The sequence below is a fragment of the Hevea brasiliensis genome, chromosome 2, assembly GCF_030052815.1.
Source record: "Hevea brasiliensis isolate MT/VB/25A 57/8 chromosome 2, ASM3005281v1, whole genome shotgun sequence".
NCBI classification, from domain to species: domain Eukaryota; kingdom Viridiplantae; phylum Streptophyta; class Magnoliopsida; order Malpighiales; family Euphorbiaceae; genus Hevea; species Hevea brasiliensis.
The window spans coordinates 77474078-77487751 of NC_079494.1; positions in this window are offsets into that span (position 1 = coordinate 77474078).

The following is a 13674-nucleotide window of genomic DNA, read 5'->3' on the forward strand; positions in this document are numbered from 1 at the left end:
GAGAAAAATGTTGTGTTGAGAAATATGTTGGAGTTGAGATTTGCAAATACATATTGAAGTGCTTTTTACAGATTTTCTGAAGAACTGTTTTATCCAAAATACAGATGGCACTCTGCCAAAATTTTTACAGAAATTCCAAATAAATCAAATGAGTTAATTGTTTCACTTCAGTTCACCAAAGTCTTTAACACCTGTAAATAGTGCTCACCACTGTAAAAGAAGTAAGAAAAGTTTTTAAAATCCCTTGTAGTGTACTTAATGGGTTATCAGTAGACGGAGTTGGTAATTCATTAGGTATACTACGGGATCATGTTATGCCTTACAGAGGGGTAGGGTGTGACATGTTTTAGTGGTATCAGAGCAATGGTTTTAAAGTAAATTTCGAACTGTGGATTTGAAATCTTTTTGTCGGTAACTACAACTGCTCAAATGTTTCATACATATAGTACATTTACATCATAAATATGAACTAATGGAGAGGAATCTCCTTATGTTGGTTGTACAGGAATAGAAAATCTTGTGAAAAGATATGGAAGAGAATAATGAGATAATAGAACAGTCTGTGATGGCAGAAGAACAAGTTGAAGCCCCAGCTCCACAAAATGTCGAAAGCCTGACTGTACCAGTTTTACCGGTACAAATTACTGCACAAATGGCCCAGCAAATGGCCACTTTCTTTCAACAAATGGCTGATAATCTGTCAGCCCAAGCCCAAGTACAGACCCAACCCCCACAAGGGTAGTGTGAAATAGAGAAGAGGGAGAAACCTATGGGTCAGAGCTCGAACAGTAATTTGAGAAAAAGAAAAGAATTTGAGGAACCCCAAGCTCAGGGATACGATAGAGGTGGATCATTAAGACAGAGACCACCAAGGTCCAGTCGTCGAACAACTAGAAGTTCCTACCCTTCCCGCCAATGTGAAACTTGTAGAAGATATCATGGTGGGATATGCTATAAGACCTCTGGAGCCTGCTACAATTGTGGAAAACTTGGTCACTTTGCTAAAGATTGTACTAAACCACCTCGATCTGCTCTCCGGATTTCACAGACCGTCAGTCAGAGTCAAGATAGAAATAGAGTTAGTACTCCTCACCACTATAACACAGTGAATCAACCCGAATATGGTAGCACACCAGTCAGAGCGTCCACTATGCACCAAGGAGAAAGAGCAGAAACTTCAGATGTAGCTGCTGGTAAGTTCTTAATTTTTGAAAGAAACAATTAGTTATTATTTGATCCCAGCACTACTTACTTATATGTTAGTGTTAGAATTCTATGTTTTGTTGCTATTCCTTTACAGGGGAATAAATTTTGATGTATTAGTGACTAGTCCTTTAGGATAATAACTACAATAACAAGTATGGTTGACATTAATTTTGGAAGAATTGTTAGCTAAAAGTATTTTCTAACATACCGTAAATTATAAAGCTAATTGGCGAGCCTACTAATGTATGGCAAGAGGACCTAAAAGTAAGTTACAGTAATAGAATTGCTCTAGATGAGGGCAAAAATGTTACTGTTAGTAATTGTCAAAGGAAATTGTAATCAGAATCGGTTTGGGATATTAGTGGATTCGAGAAGGATAAGATGTTAGAAAACCTAGTCCATGAGGTTATAACGTAGTGACTATATAATGTTCTCGATGTTTGTATTGTAAGCTGCAGATTATAGTACCGACACGGGATTATTGTGTAGAGCTACGTGCTTCCTCGTGGTATAATAAATTAAGAATATTTGTAAGTAATCTATAAATTGATACAGTTGCACCCGAATAGGGTACTATTACTGGAAATAAATGTGAAAATTTTAGTCAGAAATTTAAAACTACTACACTTGTAAGGTAGCTGGAGTCAGTAACTCGGTTACAATAATGTGAACTACCAGTACCACAGTAATTGCTATAAGCTTAGAGATATCAGTACAACGTATCATCCTCAGACAGATGGACAATTGAAACAAGTAATTCAGGTAAATTCGGAAACTCATTGAGTTCCTATAAATAATGAAATGAAATGATAAAAATAACCTGTAAAATGTGATAAGCCCTCAAGAATATATCGAGAACTTGTGTCATTGAATCCGAGAGGAGATGGGACAGATACATCCCACTAACAGAATTTGTATACATTAATAAGTGTCAAGCTAGCATACGAGTGGCACCCTATGAAACATTGTAAGGGAACAGATAACTATGGATGTTGTGATGAGACTCCCGAGGACACAGAATAGTCAAGATGCAGTATAGGTCATAATTGACAGACTAACCAAGTCTGCTCACTTTTTGCCAGTCCGGATGGACTCTAGCCTAAAAAGATTGGCCAGATTGTACATATATGAAATTGTAAAATTGCATGGAGTGCTAGTATCGATTGTGTCTGACAGAGATCCTAGGTTCACTTCTGGATTCTGGGGTAGTCTTCAGAGAGCCCTAAGAACTAGATTGAACTTTAGCACGGCATTCCACCACAGACAGATGGCCAGTCTGAGAGGGTTATTCAGATACTGGAGGATATGCTACGGGCTTGTGTGATTGAATTTGAAGGTAGTTGGGATACACACTTGCCTTTGATTGAGTTTGCTTATAACAACAGCTACCAATCAAGCATTGGGATGCCTCCATATGAAGCTTTGTATGGTAGAAAGTGCAGAACTCCCCTATGTTGGGATGAAATTGGTGAAAGAAAGATGATTGGGCCAGAAATTGTCTAGCAGACATAGGAAAAGATCAAATTGATCAGAGATAGACTAAAGGCTGCGTCAGACCGTCAGAAGTCTTATGTTGATCTGAAGAGAAGAGATATTGGATATGCAGTGGGTGATAAAGTATTCCTCAAAGTTTCTCCTTAGAAGAGGATTATGAGATTTGGCAGAAAGGGGAAACTGAGTCCTCATTTCATCGGACCATATGAGGTTCTGGAAAGAGTGGGTCCTTTGGTATATCGGTTGGCATTACCTCCAGAGCTAGCAAGGATACACAGTGTCTTCCATGTGTCCATGTTAAGGAGATACAGATCAGACCCATCTCATGTACTACCAGTTGAAGAGATTGAAGTAAATCCAGACCTCTCATATGAGGAAGAACCCATAAAAATTCTGGCTTATGAGGTGAAACAGCTGAGAAACAAACAGATACACCTGGTTAAAGTGTTGTGGAACCATCATTCAGGCCAGGAAGCTACTTAGGAACGTGAAGAGGATATGAGGAGACAGCACCCACAGCTGTTCAGAGACTAATGCCAGGTAAAATTTCGAGACGATATTTATTTAAGGGGGGGGAGAATTGTAACACCCCTAAGTTCGGTAGTGCGTTACTGCATTCGGTGACGATCTTTGTCGGACAGCTAGGATGCCTAGAACTACACTTCAATATGAGTGAGGAGACATAAAATAATGAAATACAAGAAAAGAAAATACAAGAAAAACAAAGGAAAAATAATAGCAAAGAAATGTGATCAAGTTAAGCGAGCCGGGAAACCTAGCGATGGGTGACCGCACCGGGAAGTCACGGCGTGGACCGTTGACTAGCCCTGGACTGCGGGAAACCCTGGAAAACATTTTTATGACTTAAATAGACCCTTATAGAAGAATAAATATCATTAGAAATATCAAATAAAAATTAAATAATTAGTACAAAGAAAAGTGAAAAATCGAGAAAACGGTAAAACTCGGTGTTACCGAAAAATCGAGAATATAACCCGAATATGGCATTTTGATCATTTGACCCCTAGACTTGAATTTTGATCTAATTTTCCATTAAAAATAAATAGTATTAAATTTTGAAAATTCAAAAAAAAAATGAAATTGGAATAAAATATTGGAATTGGATGAAATAAAGGGGTGTAATTTAGAATATTGGAAAGTTTAAGTATTAAAATAATTTAATATTAATTAGTGGAGGTATAAAAGCTGTTTGGGACATGTGTATATCCACTAAGACCCATCTTCAACCTTCATCAACCCCTTAGCCGAATTGTTTTTCTTAAAGCTTCCTCCATGGCCGAATTTTGAAAGCTTCCTAAAGTCCACCATTTTCAACTCAAACCCAAAGCTTGCTTTATTAACTTTGCTCCCCACATCACAAGGAAGAGATTGATGGTAATTTGAAGGAGATTAGTTGAGGTTTGATCAAGCTCCAACAATAGGTAAGTGTTCAAATTCCTTTCCTTCTTAAGTAAAGTTTGTAGGAAGCTTGAGATAAGTGAATTGATGAAGAAATTTTGTGGTTTTGATGGGTTATTATTATGTACTATTTTTGGCAGCCATGGTGATTAAAGAACTTTGAATTGTTTTCACATATATATGATGGGATTGAAGTTAATTAAAGAAATTAAAGGTATTATATGAGTAGTCAAGCTAATTCATGTGTATGTGTGAAATTAGTGCATTTGAATTTGGAACTTGGTAAGAGATATTGAAGACCGTAGCTAATGGAAATCTTTGGCAGCCTTGAAGTTCAATGAAGAGTACTTAATTTGATGAAATTATTGGATGAATTATGGTACCAAGGATTGATGAATGTGTATGTAAATTAGTAGTGGAAATTATATGTAATGATTAGGTGTATTTATGTGCATATATTGCTAAATTTGGACTTTGTGGTTTAGGGTTGTATTTGATGTATTGAGAATGTTTGTATTCTGTCCAAATTGACCATAGTAAGAAGTGATAAATGAATATGGAATGGTATAAAATCAGAATTAGGTATGGGGATTTAAAGTAGAGCAAGTTAAATGTGTGTTTGAATTGGGGTTTGAAAGGCATATAGAGGGCAGTGTGCAAATAGACCAATAAGTTTAAATGTGTAACCTCAATTGGTATGAGACCAATTGGAGGTGAAACTAGGCACAAAATGTGCCAACTTTCATTGAGAAAGCATACCAAAATTCTGCTTGCAAGGTGACATAAAAAAATGACCAATTCGGATTAAGTGCAATTGAAACCTGAAAACTGACCAATTGGGCAGCAGTTAATGTTTAGGCCATAACTCACTCAAAATAGGTCCAATTGACCTGAAATTTTAACCATGAATAGTTAAGACCCATACCTACAAGTCTTATGAAGACACCAAAGCCCAGAAATGACCATAAGCAAGTCAAACAACTTGCACAATTTTGGGTCCAAAAACTGGCCGAACCAGAGTTGACCAAATTGACCTAAAATTTACCTAAATTGATACCATTTGACCAGCAATAGTGTAATGACCTTAACTTGGTCTACTTAACTCGGATTGACCTAAAATTTTGCACCGCGGTCCATAAGACCTAGATCTACAAGTTTGTAGTTTTGACCAAAGCCTGAAAATCGAGGGAACTAGGCCGTCCGGCTAGGTCAAACCAGTGTCCCGGAATCCAGCAATTTGCATTGAAATGCACTAAACAAGGAAATGACTTTGGTAAAACGTACCAAACCTAAAACCCTATCGAATGTGAAATATTAACGACACTAAAATCTAATTTACCTAAAACGCAACGAGGGTCGGTATATTGGGTGATTAAGTGAATAATTGAGTTCAGTGCATTATTTACCAAACACCATCGATAGAGACAGTTTAATTTAGTACTGAAACACTTCAAATTGTGTTTCTCAGTTAACAAGGACTCAGCAACAGGGAAAGAAATACTGAGTCAAGACCAGGAGACAAATATCAGAGGTTTGTGCACAACTAGTTTTTAATTGATTTTGTTCTGAATATTTTATATGATTAAATGACTTATTTTCCTTATGAATTATGTTTATCAAGTATTGGATTTAATTCAATGATTATTGAAAATTGTTATAGTATGTATGAATTCAGCTTTGTGAAATGGTATTTCCACAAGTATTAAGCATTGTTATGGATTGAACAAATTATGTTTTGGAAAACTATGATAGAACATGTTTTGAATTGTGAAGGTAATTTTCATGGAAAAATGCAAATTCATGATTTGAATTGTGATGAGCATAAAAATTATTGGATATTAGAATTGACTTTGAATCGAATTATATTGTGATTTATGCTCACTAAAAGGATTGTGATATTGTTTTATATCTCACTATAGATGCTTGACTAGGTTATTACCCGTCTCTCTCATTTGTTGAGAAGACAGTGGAGTTAGTTGTGTTTTGATTACCATGGTACGTGCACAGGCTTAGATTTTCCTCTGATTTGAGGTTAGATCTAAGTTTATTTTATCGTTATGGCCCTTGCGGAAGATTCATTATTGTGATGGTACTGTGCACGATGATTCGACCTCCCCGACCATAGGGAGTTAGAATCTGATTCGACCTCCCCGACCATAGGGAGTTAGAATCACATCGAATATGGCCCTTTCGGATTAGTCTTGCATATTAGTGAGATAAAGATTGATTTTTGAGATACATAATGGCTTTTGAATGGTAAGGAATGGTGATTTCAATTATGGTTTATGTATAATTGATTTTGTTGGAATTACTTAAATGGATAGTCATGATTTGATAAATTGAATTTTGTGCTCCAAGTCATTTATACAAATGATTTACATTATTGGCAATGAATATTTTGAGTTGTGAAATTTGATCGATTCGATTCTCAAATTATTTATCAGAAATTTGTCAATGTATATTGTACTATGTTTTAAATTATAGTTGTGCACCACTGAGTTCACCACTCAGCGATAGCTTTGCATGCTGTCGCAGGTAAGAAGAGCATAGAGCAGTGATTAAGTTGCTTTGAGGACACTTTCAGATAAGCTCCAGGTATATCATAGGTATACCCATGTACATAGGTTTTGATGTATGCATGTAATAATATGTATGTAAATTATTTGAGCAGTTGTATAAAAACTCTTGTAAACTATTTTGGTATATAATTAAATGTAAATTATTGTAAATGTAAATTTGAGATTTCCTTTACTTGAATACTTTTATATTATATTTCTTGTATCTCAGTCTTTGAAAAATCACTGCGTATTTGAGTTGAGAAAAATGTTGTGTTGAGAAATATGTTGGAGTTGAGATTTGCAAATACATATTGAAGTGCTTTTTACAGATTTTCTGAAGAACTGTTTTATCCAAAATACAGATGGCACTCTGCCAAAATTTTTACAGAAATTCCAAATAAATCAAATGAGTTAATTGTTTCACTTCAGTTCACCAAAGTCTTTAACACCTGTAAATAGTGCTCACCACTGTAAAAGAAGTAAGAAAAGTTTTTAAAATCCCTTGTAGTGTACTTAATGGGTTATCAGTAGACGGAGTTGGTAATTCATTAGGTATACTACGGGATCATGTTATGCCTTACAGAGGGGTAGGGTGTGACAAGTCTGCTCACTGATTCTTACTTTTTCCACCTTTATTGCAGCTTCCACTAACTTGGTAAATTCTGTGATTCCCAAGGCAGTGAGCTGGATCTTGATGTTGTCATTTAGTCCCTCTTCAAATCTCTTGCACCTTTCAACTTCATTAGGGACTATCTCCCTTCCATAGCGGCTCAATCTTACGAATTCCTTCTCATATTCGACCACTGACAACTGTCTCTGCCTCAGGTTAATAAACTCTCTTCTTCTCTCTTCCAGATATACAGTACCCACATATTTCTTCTTAAATTCTGAAAGAAAGAAGTCCCAAGTTACAGCTTCTGGCTGCACTTCACTGGACACCGTGTCCCACCACTCATAAGCATCATCTTGCAACAGAGATATGGCAGCTTCCAGGTTTTGCTCTGGAGTGCAGTGGAGTTGTTTTAGAACTCTGCCCGTTCTGTTCAACCAATTCTCGGCTGCAACAGAGTCATCTTCTCTCTTGCCATAGAAATCCACTGCCCCAAACTTTCTTAACCTTTCCAGGTGTGATTTCTGCTGTGGAGCTGGTGGTGGTGGTGGTGGTGCTGGCATTACTCCAGCCATTTGTCTAAAGAAGTCGGCCATTTGTTGGAACATGGCCTGTGGAGGCTGAGCAGGCTCTACTTGAGCTGGCGGAGCAGATTCTCTCATGCCCCCAGTCTCAGCTGCTGCAGGTGGAGCATGACTCTCCACTTCCTCCTCAACGGCTCTCTGAGATGAAGGATCCATATCTTATTCAAAATCAGAAAGATAAACAGATCTGCGTTAGTGTCACCTCGACTCTTACAAATGCAATGCATGGTATGGACTCAATCTAGGCCCAGAAACGCCTAAACCGTGCTCTGATACCACTAAATGTGACACCCCTTACCCGTGTACAGTATACCCGAGTAAGTAATGCCACACGGTGTACCGGCACACTCTAATATTCCTCAATTAATTTATATCATGCTTTTGCATATAATTTATGAAATACAATTTATTTAAGCCATTTATCAAAAGTACTATTCATTTAAGGTTCCGAAAATTTTAAAGAAAATCCGGCGGAGTACCGGCTAAAAATGGAGAAAACCGTTCTTCGGAACCTGTGAAAACACTTCCAAATAATTTTCAAACAAACCCAACTTCAAGTTATCAACAGAGTCTCAATATAAAAACTCAACAATATTTCTCAATTTCAGTTCTCAACAACCTTTTCATTTCTCAAACATCCCTTTCTCAGGGTTCTCAAATATAAACAACAATTAAATACTCAAATTACTTCCATACATAACCATAAATCTTTATTATTTACATGAACCTCAAAATACATTACATAAATCCCAAATACATATGAGAAAATAAAAAGTTAATTACAAAATGACAAAATGACATCTAGTGTCCTACCAATGCACTGCAGGTGACGAGGTGACACGGACACTGTGCAGAACTGCAGGATGGACTCACCCAGTGTGTGGTCTACTGGGCTCACGATCGGGATCTCCAGTACCTACGCGTGGCAGAAGCAACGTGCTAAGCAATAATGCTTAGTGGTGCAATAATATAATAAAAGAAAATAGCAAGAAAATAAATGTGTATAGAATGTGTATGCTTTCTTTGTTTGGTGTTGGTATATTCCTTATTTCATTAACTTTGTTCACTTTTATTCATTTGGTTGCCCCAAGTAAACCTACACTAGACGATCGGATCGATAACGGTAAATCGCACCGGGTACCTAGTACCTCGCCGCCACACCATCGGTCACATATGCATCTCCGGCAATGTAATGCAGCTAAAAGTCAGAATAATATCAGGCACAAGGCCAAGTCTCAATACAAAGTCAGAATGGCTAAAAGCCATGAAATCACGGAATGGCATATTGCCATGTGCAGTACTGCTAACTGAACCCTATTGGCATGCCAAACTATCCAAACCAATCTTGTTAGGTATACTAGGGCATTTGAAACTCTTAAATTCTTCAATTTGTGAATTTCACATTTTTAGTGTCACTATTCATCTTATTGGTCAACAAAAATGTTGACTTTTAGAATATAAATATGTACATTGACTTTGGCACTCCCAACATACCACATTTGGTGTTTAAAACTTGTTGGCATTAAGTGTTAATACCATTTCAAAGTGTAAACCAACACAAGCAGAATTTTCAGTTTTGGTGAGTCAACTTCACTATTCCATTGGACATTGTTACTGTGGGAATTTGAAGAAATGTAAAACATGAAAGTTGTTCCTTATTTTTTCTAGTTGAATTTCTTTTTTTGAATCACTCCATTTGGAGTTTTGTAGCTCCAGATATGGTCCAAAAACCACAGCAGGCCGGATTACCATTCTGCAGAAATTACCATATCTATAGTAGCATGAACAGTGACTGCCATTGCCATTTGGGTTAGGTTCTGGCCATAATTTGGGGTAGGTTCCTTCATGAAAGTTGTTTTTCTATGTCTTAACTTGTTTCTGGAAAAATTTCAGGTCAATTGACCAAATCTAAAGTGAGTTATGGCCAAATGAACAGTTACTGTTCATTTGGTTAATTCTGCAGAATCAGTGCAGGGTATCCGGATTGGGGCAAAGTTTTGGTCCTCTTGCTTTGGTCTTTTGGGCATGGTTTCTTCAGCAAAAATGTGCCATTATAAGCCTAGTTTCATGTCCAATTGGCCAAACACCAATTGGACTAACACAGCCCAAGTTATGGCAGTGCAAATGGACTGAATTTTCAGTCCCTATGCTGCTGTCCTAGGGCAGCCTGCAACCTCACTTTGCAATCTCATTTTTCAGTCCATTTGTTGGTCAATTTACCTAAAATGGTCACTACTTGACCATTAAAATGTTCTCTAACCATTTCCTAAGCCAAGTCACATTTTCACCTTTCCAAACCCTAATTCAAATTCATGGTTTATGCCATGTATCTTAGTAACTACCAATGCATTGCTTATATGTTTATAACTTGAACATGGTTTCTATTTCACTCTAAGCTCATCAAATACACTTCCCCCTATTCCATAGCTAGGGCAGCCGAAATTCAAGATGTTATACACATAAGTTTTTGTTAATTTAAATCACAATCCTTACTAGTTTCAAGTCCCAAACCATGAAAATAAAGAGTTTAATGGATATAGGTGCACCAACCTCAAGTGGCAGAATTTTCCAAGCCTCTAAACCTCACTTTCTTTCTCCTTCTTGGCTGCCAAAAGGTTTAGCAAGGTGCTAGGGCAAAGTTTAGTGAAAGGTCTCTAGGGTTTTAGGGTAAAATGAAGAGGAAATTGAAGGTTTGGATTGTTCATCAATGGAGGGGGTTCTAGGTGTGTTTCGGCTGGTTTCCTTGAAAGGGAGATGGCTGCTGCATTTTGTTAATTTGGTCTTCTCTTATCTCTTTTAATAGTTAGTCAAATAATGGCTTAAGTGTGATTGGTCAAAATTTTCTTAATGACATCACCATGATGTCATAAATGCCCATTTTCCTCATTTTCTTTTCTTTCCTCCACTACTCAAGTTCAATTTAATTTCTAGTAATATTTCTTCATATTTTATATTATATTAATTATTTACTCAACTGGTCAAGTCGGCCAAAAATCACCTCTGAAGGCGAAATGACCAAAATGCCCTCCGTTTGGCTTAACGGGTCAAAATTGTTTGTACCGATTGAAAATTTTTCCTAGGTATTTTCTTGGCATTCTAATGCCATGGGAACCTCAGTAACCCTTCTCTGGAGTCCCAAAAATTATTTTACAATTTTTCCCCCGGGTCTAGGGCTCCTAGTTGCGAGAACCGCAACTTCCCTCCGGTTACCCATCGCTTAGGCACCGGCTCGTTTGACTTGGTTGTATTTTATTTCTAAAATTTTTACTAAGTGTTTCTTATTAATATTTGAGTTAATTATGGTCCCTCACTTAAGTTTAATTATTTTTCCGGACGTTCTAGCTGTCCAGACCGACACCGGTCACCGGAACAGTAGAATGTACGGAGTGGTTACCGGGAGGGTGTTACACATGAATTCATATTTAGTAATTTAATATGAATAAATTAGTTTAAAATAATTTTTATGAATAAAAGTTATAATAATCTTCTAGAGCACATAAAAATAATTATATTTTATAAATGCATTTTTTTTATTTTAATTATATCATAAATTTATATAATAATATAATATTTAATAATATATTATTTTATATTCAAAGAAGATAAGCGAGCTCATTCATGAGCATATAAATGAGCCTATTCACGAACTTATTCATGAGTTTATAAACGAGTCTGTTCACGAACTTATTCATTAGCCTGTTTACGAGCTTAATTAATGAATTAGTTCGCAAGCCTGTTCAATGAACTAGATCGCGAGCCCGTTCAACAAGCTAGATCGCAAGCCTATTAATGAGCTGAGCTCGAGCTCGAGCTCGAGCTCAGTAGTATTTAGTTCGAGCTCGAGCTCTAGGTAAACAAGCCTAAAATTCGAGCTCGAGCTTAGTTCGTTTAGAAAACGAGCTGAACCAAACCGAGCTTTTTTCGAACCGAATCTCGAGCAGCTCATGAGCAACTTAATTCATTTACACCCCTATGTGGCCTGTACTGGATGGAAATTGTTGTGGAGCTTTTCATAGTTGATCAGCCATTCCGTTATCGCAGAATATGAACAATTGTGGAGTAAATTCTGTGTCTGAAAGGATATACAAAGCGTCTGAAGAGACTATAGTTTTATTTATTATTTTGTAATATAATGATTAATTTTTATATATCATGACTTATTTATTTAATTAAAATACTAAAAATTAATTATATAATATCGATTTGATATTTTGAAATATATTATAGTCTTTATTATTTTAATTAAAAATTTTTTATCTTTATATTATCACGAGGAAAAGTATAAATTTTTAAAATTATAATATTTTATGTTATTGTTATATTCAGATCCGCCTCGGCCAATTCAAAAGCTAAAACAACCCAAGTATCAATTACAAATGGAGCATTTCCATACGGTTAATCCATCTTTTGGATCCTCAATGAAATTTCGTTTCTTTGTGATTTACTTTTGAAAACTTTTTTTGTTAATTTAATTGTTTAAAATATTTTAATTTATTTGTGTATTTTTTTAAATATTATCATATTATAGAATTAAAAGTTGTAATAGTTTTATTTAAAAGTGTTGTCATTTTATTATAATTAAATATTGGAATAAATTCTTTCAAATTGCTACTATTCATAATCAATTCATTTTATTATCATTATTTTTTTTATAAAACTACATTTTTCTTACTTAAATCTAATCTAATATGAACTCAAAATATATGTATATCTCAAATTATGATCGACTGAATCTAAATAAAAATTTCTCTAAAAAATTATTACCCTTTTTAAAAAAAGAGAATAATTGCCATATATAAATTAAACTGCAGACTAAAATATGAAGAAACTTGCTGTCATTGCATACATAGACAGAGCCATATAGGGACAAGGAGGGCATTGGACCCCCTGAAATTTTGAAAATTTTTAAAGATTTAATGGTAATTTAAAAAAAAAATTCAATTCTTATATTATATTAAATTTTGATGAGCATAAGAACTTGAATGCTTTAAAAGTTTTAAGTGAGTTTAATAGTAATTTTATATATAAAAAACTTCAAATGCTTTATTAAAAGAATGATAGAATGAAATATAAATCCTCGTACTAAAAAAAAATCTAAATCATTATTGTTTCTTGACACTATATTTTTCATCAATTTTATTTTATCATTTTCTCATCTAATAAATTTATAATCACTTATTTTTAGTCTTTAAAATTTAAATTATTGGATAATATCATTAAAAAAAAGTCTAACATAATTCTCTCATATTTTTTTATCAATTTTAAATATTAGTGGCTTTCTTCTTGTAATCTCATTACTATTTTAAATTTTTTTTTCTTGCTCAAATATCTTCATACTCAAGTTAGGAAAAAAATTTTTCTTTCATAATATTAAAAGTTAAACCTTGTTATTTATTTTATTTAATTTATAATTTTAACTGAATTTATTTTTCATAATTTTTTATTTTGTTTAATTTATAATTTTAACTGAATTTACTTTTTATAATTTTTTAAAGAAATATATTTGAGATAAATTGGATAATTTTTTTAATATTAAGCTATCAATATATTTTAACTTTAGCAATTCACAATTTTAATCATTCATTATATTTTTAAACTAATAGCAATTTCATTTAATTTTTAGCCAATCAACTTGTTTAAAAAAATTAAAGCGTTTATTTTTATTATTATATTTATTAAATGTTTTTGTTTTATAGTTATGAAATGGTTATCATCGTTAGTTAATCAATCCCTTCAATCAATATATACGTAAGTAATTTATTAATAAATCATATATTTTAATTGGGCTCCATCACTAATTGCA